This window comes from Bos grunniens, chromosome 11 (genome assembly GCF_055505025.1).
Source record: "Bos grunniens cultivar Pamir isolate PY7600 chromosome 11, Bosgru_T2T1.0, whole genome shotgun sequence".
Classification (NCBI taxonomy): domain Eukaryota; kingdom Metazoa; phylum Chordata; class Mammalia; order Artiodactyla; family Bovidae; genus Bos; species Bos grunniens.
The window spans coordinates 21,151,040-21,166,297 of NC_141175.1; the positions used below are offsets into that span (position 1 = coordinate 21,151,040).

The 15,258-nt window shown below is 45.2% G+C and overlaps 1 long non-coding RNA gene across 1 annotated transcript; it reads right to left on the reverse strand.

Moving 5' to 3' along the window:
* Positions 1-2,363: 2,363 nt before the first annotated feature.
* Positions 2,364-7,934, reverse strand: LOC147362720 (uncharacterized). The gene is made up of 2 exons (XR_015136415.1): positions 7,765-7,934; positions 2,364-2,748 (listed from the first exon to the last, which is right to left on the reverse strand). It is a non-coding gene; the product is annotated as an uncharacterized LOC147362720 (long non-coding RNA).
* Positions 7,935-15,258: the final 7,324 nt, after the last annotated feature.

Here is a 15,258-nt window from a genome sequence, read left to right on the forward strand (position 1 = left end):
AAGGCTGGGGCAAGGAAAAGGAATTCTGGAGATTGGCCAGAGGCTGGGACTGGCTGGGAGCTGGTCGTAATCAATCTTAATGCCCATTTTTTTTCTTCTCCTGAGAGAGTTCTTTGTTTTGCATAGAATTGTGAGGAGGACCCGGAGGGGAGTTTTAACTCCAGGCTATTCTGAGCCATGTAACTTTCCTTCACCCTGCCTCTCAAACAGCACCAGGACTTCATTTACTCTTCAAAATTGGAGACTGCAAAAAAATTCTTGAAACCTGATAGATACCCTCTAGAATAATTCTTGGAGGGTAGTTGTCAGTGAAAGTTACTGACAGTGGATGTGATGGCCGATGGTCTTTGGCACCCACTCCGGACCCAGGAGAGCTGGGACTATCTGACCTTCACCGTGGCTGTAGGGCACTAGCTCTGAATCTGGAAGGAGCCTTCCAGGCCAGGAGTGGGAGGACACAGCGGCCCCCCTTTAAACTCGGTGTCATACACCGCGGGGTGGATATAAACTATTTACCAGCGCCAGGACCACAGAACAAGAGAAAATTTTTCCAAGTTTGGTTTGTTTTCCCAGATCTGAAAATAAACTAGTCTCCATGAAACAAACATCTCATAAATTAATCATTTGGAATTCTGCTTCACTTCAAAAATTTAGTGAATGTCTTATTAACTTGGATACTCAGAAGGATTCCTAAAATAATCAAATAGAAGTCTACATTATCGTTTTACACTCTTTTTTACAAGTATTGGGGAATACCAGATGGCTTGTAGGAACAACGTATTCTGCAACTACCCTTTTATCCTTGTAAAAAAGTGAATTACGAGTCCATGGATATTCTGGCTCAGAAACTCAAGCTTTCCAGTGATAATTAAAATATGTCATACTGGCACGTGGATGGAAAAATCCATGGAAGAGAAAAGCAAATCCAGACACAGACCTATGTATTACGCATTTGGCATATGATAAAGATGATTATTTCAAATCAGTGGAAAAAGGTAAGTCAATAGATGGTATTGTCACAATGGGCTATCCATTTAGTAAAAAATTAATATGGCGCCTTACCTCACATCTCACATGTAAACTCTGGGTACATTAGATAACTAAGTATATGTCTTTGGATCTGGAAGGAAATGTAATAGTCTTTAAAAAAAAAAAAAGTCAAAGTACACAGTAAGCATTCAAAATGAGGTTTCTCTGATTTCAAAGCCTGTGTCTCCCTGACGTTAAGAGACGAGCACTTTCCCCTACAGGCCTCCGTGTTTTGTGATGACAGATAAAGTCATTCGGCTTCTTTCACCCATGCCCATTGTCAGCACTGCCACCTACTCTAAGCCAAATACCAAGATGGAAGGCAGGAAATAGAAATTCCTAAGACCTATGGCAAGAAAGCAAACTCCGGCCCACCTTTTCCTATCTTGTCAATGTCAGTTCCTTCTTTGGAACATTTCAATATATTCTGGGTGAAAGGAAGTAGGAGGAAGAACAACATGGTTGTACCAAAAGGAGAAAACATCTCAGATGTGCCTGCGAGATGGAGGCTAATGATAAATGCTAGTTAGAGAGAAATAATAGAAACAACATAAATTGTGAAGGCTGCTAGGAGGAATAAGCAATTGCTCAGGAAGAGGAGTGGGAAATTAGCAGGAGCAGCAGATGAAAGGGAAACTCGCAAAGACATGAGGTAGAGAAAGAAGGATGTGAGGGTTATTTCCATCTGAGAAAGAGAAAAAAATAATCAACACCCCAAAATGTACCCAGCAGATAACAAAGACTCAGAATAGAACAAACAAGAGCTTCAAAAGCAAGTTCAAAGGAAATCAGACTGTGTGAATGAACAAAAGTTTAACGGGATCCCAGGACTGCAGACTTGCCAGGTGAGTCTTCTCAGCTGCCCCAAATCCTTCCAGAGGGAGTGGACAAGCCTCCAAAAAATGGGTAGGTTTGCCCAAGTTCACACAGTCAGAGATCAAAGGAGACACAACCAGCCCTTCTGACTTCAGATCCAGGACAGTTTCTATGGCTTCCCAGATACTTTGTTCAAAATTCAAAGCAGGGAAAAGATGAAGTCAGAAACTGAAGGCAGAACCACAGAGGGCCCAAAAGGACTCCAAGAATCTCCAAGACCTCAATCAAGGTGCAACTGAAGACTAATGCTGGGAATTTAGTATTGTCAAGCAAAATACTATATGTTTGCTGGCATGCTTCCTATTTTTGAAAGCAAAACTTCATTCCAGAAGACTTGTAAGGAAGTATCCATGAGTACACTCCATCCATCCAGGAAAACATCCCCCTCCCCCACCCCAACATCCAAGGCAGTGTTGCTGAGGCAGCACACCCAGAAGTGACAGATTTCAAATGAGGGCACTTACAAAAGGAAAGAGCCTCAGCATTTATTTTTAACAAACTTTCAAGTGGCATTCTCAGGACTGCATGTTTCTTCTTTTTAACCATGCTACCCCCAATCCATCTTCAGAAGACAGGTAGGCAGGAAGGGCCTGCAGAGAGCTTGCTCCTGGGCGCTGGGGGGTCAGCGGTTGTCTGATTGGGTCCAGCCTCTCTCGGTTTCAGGGCAAACAGCAAAGTATGGGGGCTGAGAGCAATTTCCAAAATCAGAAAAACTCAGTCAGAAGGCTGCATTTTAGAGCTGAGGCTGAAGGTCAAAGCAGTCATGCTATGCTGGGATAAGACAGAGGCTTCCAGGCAATGCTAAGCTGTCCTGATGAACTCTGGATGGAGCAGCTGGGAATACTGGGGAAAGAAATGGATCTGGAGTTAGTTCAACTGGGGTACAATATACTCGCCAGCACCGTGCTTCCTGAGTGGTTTCCTACCTGTCTGAGACTCGAGGTCTTTCCTGGTAAAAATAAAACAATGTTGGCTTCCTAGTTGGAAGAGAACCGAGGGCAAACAAGAGGTACCAAATAGATGTTCGGCTTAAAGCTCAACATTCAGAAAATGAAGATCATGGCATCTGGTCCCATCACTTCATGGGAAATAGATGGGGCAACAGTGGAAACAGTGTCAGACTTTATTTTGGAGGGCTCCAAAATCACTGCAGATGGTGATTGCAGCCATGAAATTAAAAGACACTTACTCCTTGGAAGGAAAGTTATGACCAACCTAGATAGCATATTCAAAAGCAGAGACATTACTTTGCCAACAAAGGTCCATCTAGTCAAGGCTATGGTTTTTCCACTGGTCATGTATGGATGTGAGAGTTGGACTATAGAGAAAGCTGAGCCCTGAAGAATTGATGCTTTTGAACTGTGGTGTTGGAGAAGACTCTTGAGAGTCCCTTGGACTGCAAGGAGATCCAACCAGTCCATTCTAAAGGAGATCAGTCCTGGGATTTCTTTGGAAGGAATGATGCTAAAGCTGAAACTCCAGTACTTTGGGCACCTCATGTGAAAAATTGACTCATTGGAAAAGACTCTGATGCTGTGAGGGATTGGGGGCAGGAGGAGAAGGGGATGACAGAGGATGAGATGGCTGGATGGCATCACCGACTCAATGGACGTGAGTTTAGGTGAACTCTGGGAGTTGGTGATGGACAGGGAGGCCTGGCGTGCTGCGATTCATAGGGTCGCAAAGAGTCGGACACGACTGAGTGACTGAACTGAACTGAACTGAAATGACATTCCTGTGGGTTGGGCTTTGGAGTCTGACAACTTTGTGTCTAATCTCTGCTTGGCTCCTCCCACGCTGTGCAGCTCTGCCCAAAGTCCTGACCTCTCCGGACCTCAGTGCTCATCACTCTGATTATAGTGCCAATAATCTCCAGCTCACAAGGCCCCTGGGAGGTCAGAGGAGGGATGCCCCGTCTGTGCAATCTGATGAGCAGTGTGCAGCCGCGTGTGGAGAAGGAATCAACAGGGACCGGTTCTACTTTTCTCAGTTATCTCCCACCCCCGTGTTGGGGCAACTCCCCCTTCTCCATGCTGGGTGGCAGCTCCCTTGATTACAGCCTGACTATAAGAACCTTTCAGTAGGCACTCAAGATCAAGTCCAGTGTTGGGCCCTGGGAATAAAGTGGCCAATAAGTGATGCACTTGCCTTCAAGTCTAGGAGAGGCAACAGCTAGAAGACAGAATAAACCAGCCAGATGTCCCCCCCACCTTCCTGCCACCACCATTAGAAGGAGAAGAGGATGCCATCTTCACCAGACCAGATGAATCAGTGATGGGACCCTGTCGCGGGGCAGTAGGGAGAGAAACTACAGACGACTTGTGACATTTCTCTGGGAAGGCAGCCAGGCTGGGGAGGGCAGGAAAGAGCTAAACCTCCTTGGCACAGTAATGTTGGTATCTATTATTCCCAAAAGGTGGAATCTCAGAGCCAAAAGGAGACACAGCCATTCCTCAGTATGAGGTTAGACCGTGATGTTTCTAAGGAAGCAGGGATGCTCACCCTGTGTAAGGTGGGCTGACTTTTGGGGGATTCATTAAGCAAGTCAGCCACCACTTTCTTTGAAGAGGAAGTCAAACCAGAACTGGAGCCCTCCCTGACGTTTCCTCCTAGCGTCCACCACCCTACCTGTCACACCTGGGCCTCCAAGTGAGCAGAAGAGCTGGAGGTGAGAGAGACAGGTCAGAAGTGGAGTGAGCTGGATCTAGAGGCAGCTCAAGGGGCAGCTATGGGGCCAGCACACCAGCACTGGGACTCCAAGCCCGTAACACCCTCTGCACATTGCCCTGCCCTCTGGGAAAGAAGAGCACGCCCCCACCTTGCCCTCTAGAAGGGCTAGTCTGGTACAGGCTGATGGGGGCTGAGGGCAGATGACCTCAGGAAGGGGCGTGTCTCATTCAGTGTCATCCTTTGCCAGCTTAGCAGAGAACAGACTGGCGAATCATTGGCCACCACCTCTGGCACCTTACAGATTGTGGGAGGTCCTGCTTAGCCGTGTCCGACTCTACGACCCCATGAACTGTAGCCCACCAGTCTACAGTCCATGGACAGGCTCCTCTGTCCATGGGATTCTCCGGGCAAGAATACTGGAGTGGGTTGCCATGCCCTTCTCCAGGGGATCTTCCCTACCCAGGGATCGCACCTGTGTCTCCTGCATCTCCTGCATTGGCAGGGGGATTCTTTACCACTAGCAGCACTTGGGGGTCACCTTCTGCTAGAGGCAGCAGCTGAGGACCTCCTTCAAGCCCCTTGTTAAACCCCAAATTCTAGAGATAAAAAGACTCAGCATCATGGTTGTCCCCACCAAGTTCCAGGGCTGACTGTATGCCACAGAAGAGGGGAAACACCAGGACTGTATGAGCAATTGAGTGAAAACAGCCTTTGCTAGTATTGAGACAGACATCTACACAGGGACTTAGAGGGAACTCACATCCCCCTAAAGGGGCTTTCAGGAGTCATCCCTAGAGGATGTGGCCCCCCACTGAGTCTAAAAAGGTCAGGAGGAGGAGAAGAATGTTCTCAACAAAGGGTCCCCTTAAATCATTTGTTCATTCATTCACTCAATAACTCAGTGCCTACAAGGGTACCACCACAGGGTGAGCATCAGTTCCTACCCCGTCACCCCCACCCCCCACATCCCGGAACGTCACAGCGGAGAACAGAGAAGAGGGGTCAGAGTTATTCAGTGTCACTGGGAGGAGGGTAGAGGCTGCACCCTGGAGAACTGAGATTTCACATTTCTGCCTGCCTAGAGGGGTCTGAGCACCTCTGTTGCCTGGGGGAGGTTTGAAGGCTTCTACCCAGAGGGTGAGAAGAAGCTTGCAGATGGTTTGGAAGAGGAAGGAAAGCCTTGAGTGCCAAACTGGAGTTCCAAGCTTAGCCTAAAGACTTCTCTTTTAAGCAAAGGAGTCATGTGCTCAGAACCGCATGCTGGAGGGTTGGCTCAGGCTGTTACCTGAAGGTGGACCGAAGAGAAACAAGATTAGCTGAGAGGCTGACAGGCTGATTCATAGAAATCTTCCAAAGGAGACCGAAGAAACTCCAGAGAGGGCAAAGGCAGGAGCCGCATCCCCAAAGGCCTCAAGGGTGAGGGGCAGTCATGAACCAGGGCAGCTCAGTGAGGGGACAAAGTTTCGTTCTCCATTAACTCATCTAGTCATTGAGGTACCAGGCAGATGTAAATGTCCCCCCGTGGACAGAGGCCGAGATGCCTCTTGAATCATACAGCAAGTTAGCATCAGAGCCAGGCTTGACCCCCCAGCTTCTGACTCTCTGTCCAGAGCTCTTTCCACTGTCATCCCTCCGGTCCTGAGCCAAAAAGTGTCCGAAAGTGGGTGTGACATGCGCCCCCACTGGGGACAGGAGGTCTCAGGGAATCAATGAAGACATTGCGCCCCTCATGGAAATGGTATCCAGACATTTAAATTGGTATCTTTATGGACTTCCCTGGTAGCTCAGCTGGTAAAGAATCTGCCTGCAATGCAGGAGACCCCAGTTGAATTCCTAGGTTGGAAAGATCCCCTGGAGAAAGGATGGGGTACCCACTTCTGTATTCTTGGGCCTCTTTGGTGACTCAGCTGATAAAGGATCTGCCTGCAATGAGGGAGACCTGGGTTTGATCCCTGGGTTGAGACAGGAGGTCTCAGAATCAATGAAGACATTGCTCCCCTCATGGAAATGGTATCCATACATTTAAATTGGTATCTTTATAATCAGCTTAAGGGCTTTTTATTTTAATATAGCAGCTGAGAGGCAAAATCAGGTCCCACTTCAAGTGCTACTAAAATCTGCTGTGTGGGTAGCTCTCCGAAGTGGAAATGAGGCACCCTGAACAGCCACCCACACAACAGCCTAATTTTCACTCAAGAGTCGTTATTGGAAAAAAAGAAGAAAAGGTGACTCAAAGCCCCTGGCAACTTTGCATTTAACTTCTGAAGGCTCCAGTGATGGGCTGGGATTCCTTTAAGAGTCAGAGCACAGAGCCCGGCAGTGGCAGGGGCTGAACTCCAGGTCTGGACCCAGTCAAGGTCTCACACCTGGTGTGTCCTGCAGTTCATGCTGCATCTCCATCACCATTCTTGGGACAAAGGGGTGCGTGGCCAGGCCTGAGCCTGTGTTTCCACCTGACCCTGGAACCTCAGTTGTAAATGCTTCATTCACAAGGTCCTGGGGCGGCAAAGATGATACCCCACTCCCGAATTAGGGAAACTCAGTTCCTCCTCCAGCCCCCCCCTGCCAGCTCTCCCTCTGTGGGCCTCATCACCCCCTACCTGCTCACTGGGAAGGGGCAAGCTGCTCTTCCCGCCTCCATGGGTCCTGCCCCCTGGCTCAGCTCCCCTGGGATGCTGTGGTCTCTCTCAAGTAGAAATCAGAACTTGCGTTGCTCCCCCACTCCAGCATCCAGTCCCTGCAAAGATGTCTGGAGCTGACTCTTCTCCCTCCCTTGCCCTCAGGGCCTCTGGTCACACTGGGCCCTCCAAGGGTCAGCTCCTTGGCTTCTGATGTGTGGGCATGTAGGGGCGGGGGTGCTTAGAAGAGGAACAAAGCAAACAGGACGGAGCAGAGAGAAACTTTTCCCAAAGATGTGCAAACATGAGACTATGATCCTGCATTCTCTCTGATGGAGGAGCTGGCCTCAGAGTCAGGGAAGAAGGTTCCAGAACAGGCAATGAGGAGTGGGAGAAAGCTCACATGCTAGGGGAACACTGAGAGATCCCAAGCAGGGGCCCCACCCTCAGCACTCAGACGGGTGAGGCAGACACACAGAGCCAGAGACAGAAGCAGCCCCTGGCCCGGCTGCTGTCCCACAGGCATCTACAGTGACAGACATCCAGTCGCCTCCTGCAGACACACACCCACCTGAAGGGTCCTTTGCTTTATCACCTTCTGAGCTGGCGGTTCTCCTGGAGGCTCCGTTCACACATCTTCACATTTTGAGAGGCCAAGTTTTGAAAGAGAACAGCTGCTTTTTATCTTTTAACATCCACGGAATGTTTGGACCCATGAGAGAAAGAGAAAGGGAGAGAGACAGAGCAAGAGAAGAAAAATATCCACACAGGGTTTAAAAAACTAAACAACCAAGCATGATATTTAAATAACTAAATGCCCCCTATCTTTCCCCAATATTAGTATATTGTCCAGGGAACCTATATACTAATCTCTCTGTTATGCAACTTGACTCCTAACTCTAGAAATAAAATATTTAGCTCACACTATTGCTTAGTTCTCTTATCTTCCATAACTTTCATAGTTATACCAAATGGTTTTTGTTGGGTTAATGTAATATATTTAACGAAGCCTTTGACTGTGTGGATCACAATAAACTGTGGAAAATTCTGAAAGAGATGGGAATACCAGACCACCTGATCTGCCTCTTGAGAAACCTATATGCAGATCAGGAAGCAACAGTTAGAACTGGACATGGAACAACAGACTGGTTCCAAATAGGAAAAGGAGTACGTCAAGGCTGGATATTGTCACCCTGCTTGTTTAACTTATATGCAGAGTACATCATGAGAAATGCTGGGCTGGAAGAAGCACAAGCTGGAATCAAGATTGCCGGGAGAAATATCAATAACCTCAGATATACAGACGACACCATCCTTACAGCAGAAAGTGAAGAGGAACTAAAAAGCCTCGTGATGAAAGTGAAAGTGGAGAGTGAAAAAGTTGGCTTAAAGCTCAACATTCAGAAAACGAAGATCATGGCATCTGGTCCCATCACTTCATGGGAGATAGAGGGGGAAACAGTGGAAACAGTGTCAGACTTTATTTTTGGGGGCTCCAAAATCACTGCAGATGGTGATTGCAGCCATGAAATTAAAAGACGCTTACTCCTTGGAAGGAAAGTTATGACCAACCTAGATAGCATATTCAAAAGCAGAGACATTACTTTGCCAACAAAGGTCCATCTAGTCAAGGCTATGGTTTTTCCAGTGGTCATGTATGGATGTGAGAGTTAGACTGTGAAGAAAGCTGAGCGCCGAAGAATTGATGCTTTTGAACTGTGGTGTTGGAGAAGACTCTTGAGAGTCCCTTGGACTGCAAGGAGATCCAACCAGTCCATTCTGAAGGAGATCAGCCCTGGGATTTCTTTGGAAGGAATGATGCTAAAGCTGAAACTCCAGTAGTTTGGCCACCTCATGTGAAGAGTTGACTCATTGGAAAAGACTCTGATGCTGGGAGGGATTGGGGGCAAGAGGAGAAGGGGACGACAGAGGATAAGATGGCATCACTGATTCAATGGATGTGAGTTGAGTGAACTCCGGGAGTTGGTGATGGACAGGGAGGCCTGGCGTGCTGCACTTCATGGGGTGGCAAAGAGTCGGACACGACTGAGTGACTGAACTGAACTGAACCTTAAAATATACAGAAAACTATTACTTGTTTCAACAACTATATATAGTATTTCTTAGTTCAATTGTGTCCGACTCTTTGCGACCCTATGGACTGTAGCCCACCCAACTCCTCTGTCCATGGGATTCTCTAGACAAGAATACTAGAGTTCGTTGCCATTTTCTCCTCCAGGGGATCTTCTCAGCCCAGGGATCAAATCCACATGTGTCTTCTGGATTGGCAGGTGGGTTTCTTACCACTAGCGCCACCTGGGAATAAGATGAAGGAAACATTTCTCCCAGGCTCCCTGTTTTGTCATCTTCATCATTGCTTTCAGTTTATCATGCTTTATAATATTAATGTTTTGTCCTGTATCTATGGCTTCCCTGGTGGCTCAGTGGTAAAGAACCTGTCTGCCAGTGTAGGAGACATGGGTTTGATCCCTGGGTCAGGAAGATCCCCTGGAGGAGGAAATGGCAACCACTCCAGTATTCTTGCCTGGAAATCCCATGGACAGAGAAGACTGAGAGGCTACTGTTCACAGGGTCGCAAAAAGTTGGACATGGCTTAAACAACAGGACAATTGTATCTATAATCAACTCCTGTATCAACAACTTAATTGTCTATAGGCTCATTTTTAAAACTCCATTTAAAGTCAGGGGTGCTGATAATATCATAAGTATGCAAATATTTTCTGTAAAGAAGGGTGATTCAATACACAGAGAAGGAAACAGAATTCCGTGTTATTAGAAGCTCACCCCACATGAAGTGGTGGTACCTCCAGGAGCCTGCATCCTTGGTTGCCCCCACCCCATCCTAAATATCAGATTGGGGGTTGGCCCGTGTCTGTGTGGCCCTCACTGTCTTCTGACAGGAAGCTCATAATATGGATCAAATGAGATTCGAAAAATGGTTAATACTCCACAGCAAGCAACTGCAATGGGCTTGTTCTCCATGGGTTCCTGAAATTGTAACTGAGCAGGACCCTAAGTCTAAGAAAAACCTTTATTCAAAGAATAAGTTTAATCAGAGAAGTGAGAAAATGCAGAAAGAAAGGAAAACAGTCAAGCAAGACAAATTAATGTGCCAAATCGCTTCAGTCGTGTCTGACTCTTTTGAGACCCCACGGACTGTAGCCCACCAGGCTCCTCTGTCCATGGGGATTCTCCAGGCAAGAATATACTGGAGTGGGTTGCCATGCCTTCCTCCAAGGGATCTTCCCGACCCAGGGATTGAACCTGTATCGCTTATGTCTCCTGAATTGGCAGGTAGATTCTTTACCAGTAGCACCACTTGGGAAATCCAAACTAATAATACTTTAGCCATTAAACAAAGTCAAGGACCTTTAGTTGCTCCTCAAGGACTATAGGTAATATTCTGAGCTGTGTCGTCCGAGCTGTTTTGAACATACTGAAACTCCCACCAGGTAGAAGAAGCGAATGTATGCTGCTCACAAGACTAGTCAGAACCAGAAGGTCAGTGATGCTGAATCCCCGTTACCTTACCACCAACCAATCAGAAGAATGTCCATGAGCTGATCACACCCTGCTCCATGAACATTCCTCATGAATCCTTTCCAGGATGGGAAATACAATCGTAAGAGCATTCGCTCGCTATGGCCCTCTTTGCCTGGCAAAGCAAGAAAGCTATTTCTTTTCTATGTCCCCCCAAACTCTTGTCTCAGTGTTTCTATGCTGTGCCAGTGAACAGACGCTGGGTTTCTGCAGCACCATCAACTGGACTCACGGTGTGCTGCCCACACAGTGGTTCTGGGGAGGCTGGGCTGTCAGATACAAATGCCAGATACAATTCTTTTTGTCAGGTAACTCACCCTGCATGGCATTTCCTGCTGTTCCTCCCTCCCATCACATTCTGCCAGGAAATTCCTCAGCTGTCAACACAAAGTGGGTCATAAAATCCTCATGTTATTTTCCCTTTCAATTCATCTAATTAGTTAAAGAATGTTGACTGTCATGTACAGCCTGGAATTTGTAACATGAACTTGGCAGGATTCATGTCTGTACGTGAGGATTCTTGTGTTTAATTTCCCATCATGGAGAAGGGAATATTCTATAACCACACGTCAAGCAGGTTCACTTTCTGCCACAACTTTCATGTACAGTATTTTTTTTGTTTTTCTTGGGTTTCTAATTCTTTTCTTTACTGTGGAAAGAAAAATAACTGTGTTTCTTTACCAGATCACTAAGATCTTCCTGGTTCTTTATCAGAAAGCTTGCTGAGCAGAAACTTTTTTTTTTTTAATTCCTGCGTGCACACATGCTAAGTCATCTCTGTCGTGTCGGACTCTTTGTGACCCCATGGACCATAGCCCGCCAGGCCCCTCCATCCATAGGATTCTCCAGGCAAGAATACTGGAGTGGGTTGCCATGCCCTCCTCCAGGGGATCTTCCTGACCCAGGGATCAAACCCGCATCTGTTGTGTCTCCTGATTTGGCAGGTGCTGGTGCACAGAGTCGGATACGAAGTGACTGAGCAGCAGCAGCGCCACCTTTTAATTCCTAATGTATTTCTTTGTTTCACTACCAGTCTCCCCAGCCTGTTTTAAAGGGAGAAAGCATTAAAAATCAGCATCAAAAAATGATAAGAGGCGTCGTCATTGACCCTCCAGTTCTTAAAAGGTTAATGAGGAAAAAATGTGGGCAACCTTATCTCAAAAGCTTGGAAAATTTAGAAAAATGAAAACTTTCCATTAAAAAGAAACTTATCAAAATAGACAAAAGTAGAAAACATGAACACCTATTTGGCGCTAAAGGGAGTCAAAGCCATAATTAAAACCAAAGAAAATTCCAAATCATAGATTCACAATGAGTTCTGTCATTTCAGAAGAGCACCAATCTAAAACTCTTTCAGAGACTCGGAAAAGATGATACTGTCCCCAACTGATTTTATGTCAGAATAACCTGGCTACCACCTACTAACATGTGGGGAAAAAAATTCACTCATTAAGAGAAATGCAAAATTGTCAATAAAATAGAAGGAAACTGAACTCAGAAAGGTATTTAAAAGGTAAGTACATCATAAGAAAGTTGGGTTTAAGTCACTGCTGATCCAGCATTTGATTCTATTTACTTCTGGCTGTGCCGGGTCCTCATGGCTGCGTGCGGCTCTCATCGCTGCGGCTTCTCGTGTTGCGCAGCCTAGTCTGTAGCCGAACAGGCGTCGGTAGTTGCGGCGCACGGCTTAGTTGCCCTGCTGCATGTGGGATCTTCCAGGACCGGGGATCAAACCCGTGTCTCCTGCACTGGTGGGCAGGTTCTTCATGCTGAGCCCCCAGGGAAGTCCTGCTGTAGCTGTTTATCAGATAACATTTTTGCATTGCTTCAAATCCTCTTGGTTTTACTTTCCCTCCAACTCCTGGAAACCAGTAGCACATCAGCTTTAACCATCTTTGCATAGCTACGACCTATTGGATTTTTAAAATTAAAATTATATTAAATCTGTGTGTTGGTTTCAGGAGAATTCACATCTTTATGATATTGAGTCTTTCTATCCATGAACCTGACATAGCTCTAGATTTTCTGAAATGTTACTCAATAAATTTTACCACTTTCTCCACAAAAATCATGCATATCTTTGTTAGAGTTATTTCTAGGTAGCTGGATCTGTTTGGTTTTATAGCTATCATAAATGATATTCTGTTTCAAATGATGTTTTATAACGGCTTAATGTGTAGTTTAAGGAAATACTTTTTTTTTTACTGCAATTTAAAAAATAACTCATGCACTCGTGGTCAGTTAATCTACAACAAAGTAGGCAAGAATATACAAGGAGAAAAAAAACTTCTTCATTAAGTGGTGTTGGGAAAACTGGAGAGCTACAAGTAAAAGAATGAAATTAGAACACTCTCTAACACCATACAGAAAAATTAACTCAAAATGGATTATAGACCTAAATGTAAGACTGAATACTACAAAACTTCAAGAGGAAACATACACAGAACAGTCTTTGACATACATTGAGACAATATTGTTTTGGATTTGTCTCCTAAAATAAAGGAAAAAATAAATCGATAAATAAATTGGACCTAACCAAACTTAAAAAGCTTTTGCACAGAAAAGGAAACCATAGACAAAGGAAAAGACAACCTACTGAATAGGAGAAAATATTTGCAAATGATATGACTAACAAGGGATTAATATCTAAAATATGTAAATAGCTCGTATAACTCAACATCAAGAAAACAAACAACTTTATTTAAATGGGCAGAAGAACTGAATAGACATTTTTCTAAAGAGGAAATACACATGGCTAATAGGTGCTCAACATTGATAATCACCAGGGAAATGCAAATCAAAACCACAATGGAATACCTCACACCTGTCAGAACGGCTTTCGTCAAAAAGAAACGCGAAAAACAAATGTTAGTGAGGATGTGGGAAGAAGCGAATCCTTGGGTAGTGTTGGTGGGAATGTAAATTGGTGCAGCCACTGTGGAAAACACATGGAGGTTTCTTATGCACCACCATATAACCCAGCAATTCCACACCCAGGTGTGTATCTGAAGAAAAACACAAAAACACTAATTCAAAAAAATACATGCACTCCAACATTCATAGCAGCCTTATTTACAATTGCCAAGATATTGAAGTAACCTGCTGCTGCTGCTGCTTAGTCGCTTCAGTCACGTTCGACTCTGTGCGATCCCATAGGCGGCAGCCCACCAGGCTCCCCCGTCCCTGGGATTCTCCAGGCAAGAACACTGCAGTGGGTTGCCATTTCCTTCTCCAATGCATGAAAGTGAAAAGTCAAAGTGAAAAGTAAAATGAAGTTGCTCAGTCGTGCCCGACTCTTAGCGACCCCATGGACTGCAGCCTGCCAGGCTCCTCCGTCCATGGGATTTTCCAGGCAAGAGTACTGTAGTGGGGTGCCACTGCCTTCTCCAAATGAAGTAACCTAAGTATCCAGCAGATGAATGGATAAAGAAGATGTGATACACACACACACACACACACATATATATATATACACACATACATATATGTGTAAATATACATACATACATATATATATGTATATATTTGTTGTTTTTCAGTCACTAAGTCATGTCCAACTCTTTGGGACCCCATGGACTGTGGCATACCAGGCTCCTCTGTCCTTCACTGTCTCCCAGAGTTTGCTGAGTCAGAAATACTATATAACCATCTCATCTTCTGCCATCCCCTTCAATCTTTCCCAGCATCAGGATATTTTCCAATGAGTATGTGTGTGTGTGTATACATAAATATATATATATGTATATGTATATACACACAGTGGAATACTACACAATGCAATACTACTCAGTCATAAAAAAGCACAAAAATTTATCATTTTCAGTAACATGGATGGACTTGGAAGGCATTATGCTAGGTGAAATAAGCCAGACAGAGGCAGACAAATACTGTACAATATCACTTACAAGCGAATCTTAAAAATACAACAAACTAGTGAATATAGCAAAAAAAGAAGCAGCCTCACAGATACAGAGAACAAACCAGTGATTATCAGTGAGGGTGGGGACAAACAGGGTGTGGCAGCAGGAGGCACAAGTGATTGTGTGAAAGACAGGGCTTCCCTGGTGGCTCAGACAGTGAAGAATCCGCCGAAATGTGGGAGGCCTGGGTTCGATCCCTGGGTCGGGAAGATCCCTGAAGGAGGGCATGGAAACCCACTCCAGTATTCTTGCTGGAGAATCCCCATGGACAAAGGAGCCTGGAGGGCTACAGTCCATGGGGTCACAAAGAGTCTGACACAAGTGAGGTTCACAGGATAGGATACAAGAATGTGTTGTACAACATGGGAAATACAGCCAATATTTTGTAATAACAGTATATGGAAAGTAACCTTTAATAATGATATAAAAATTTAAAACATTTAATGAGGATATCTTCCAAATAAAAGCTATAATTAAAAACCTAAAAAAATCTAGTATCTTTTTTATTAATTCTAATTATCTAATCCCTTAGGTTTTCTACATAATATCTGCAAAAAAAAAAACAAAAACAAAAACACAGTTCG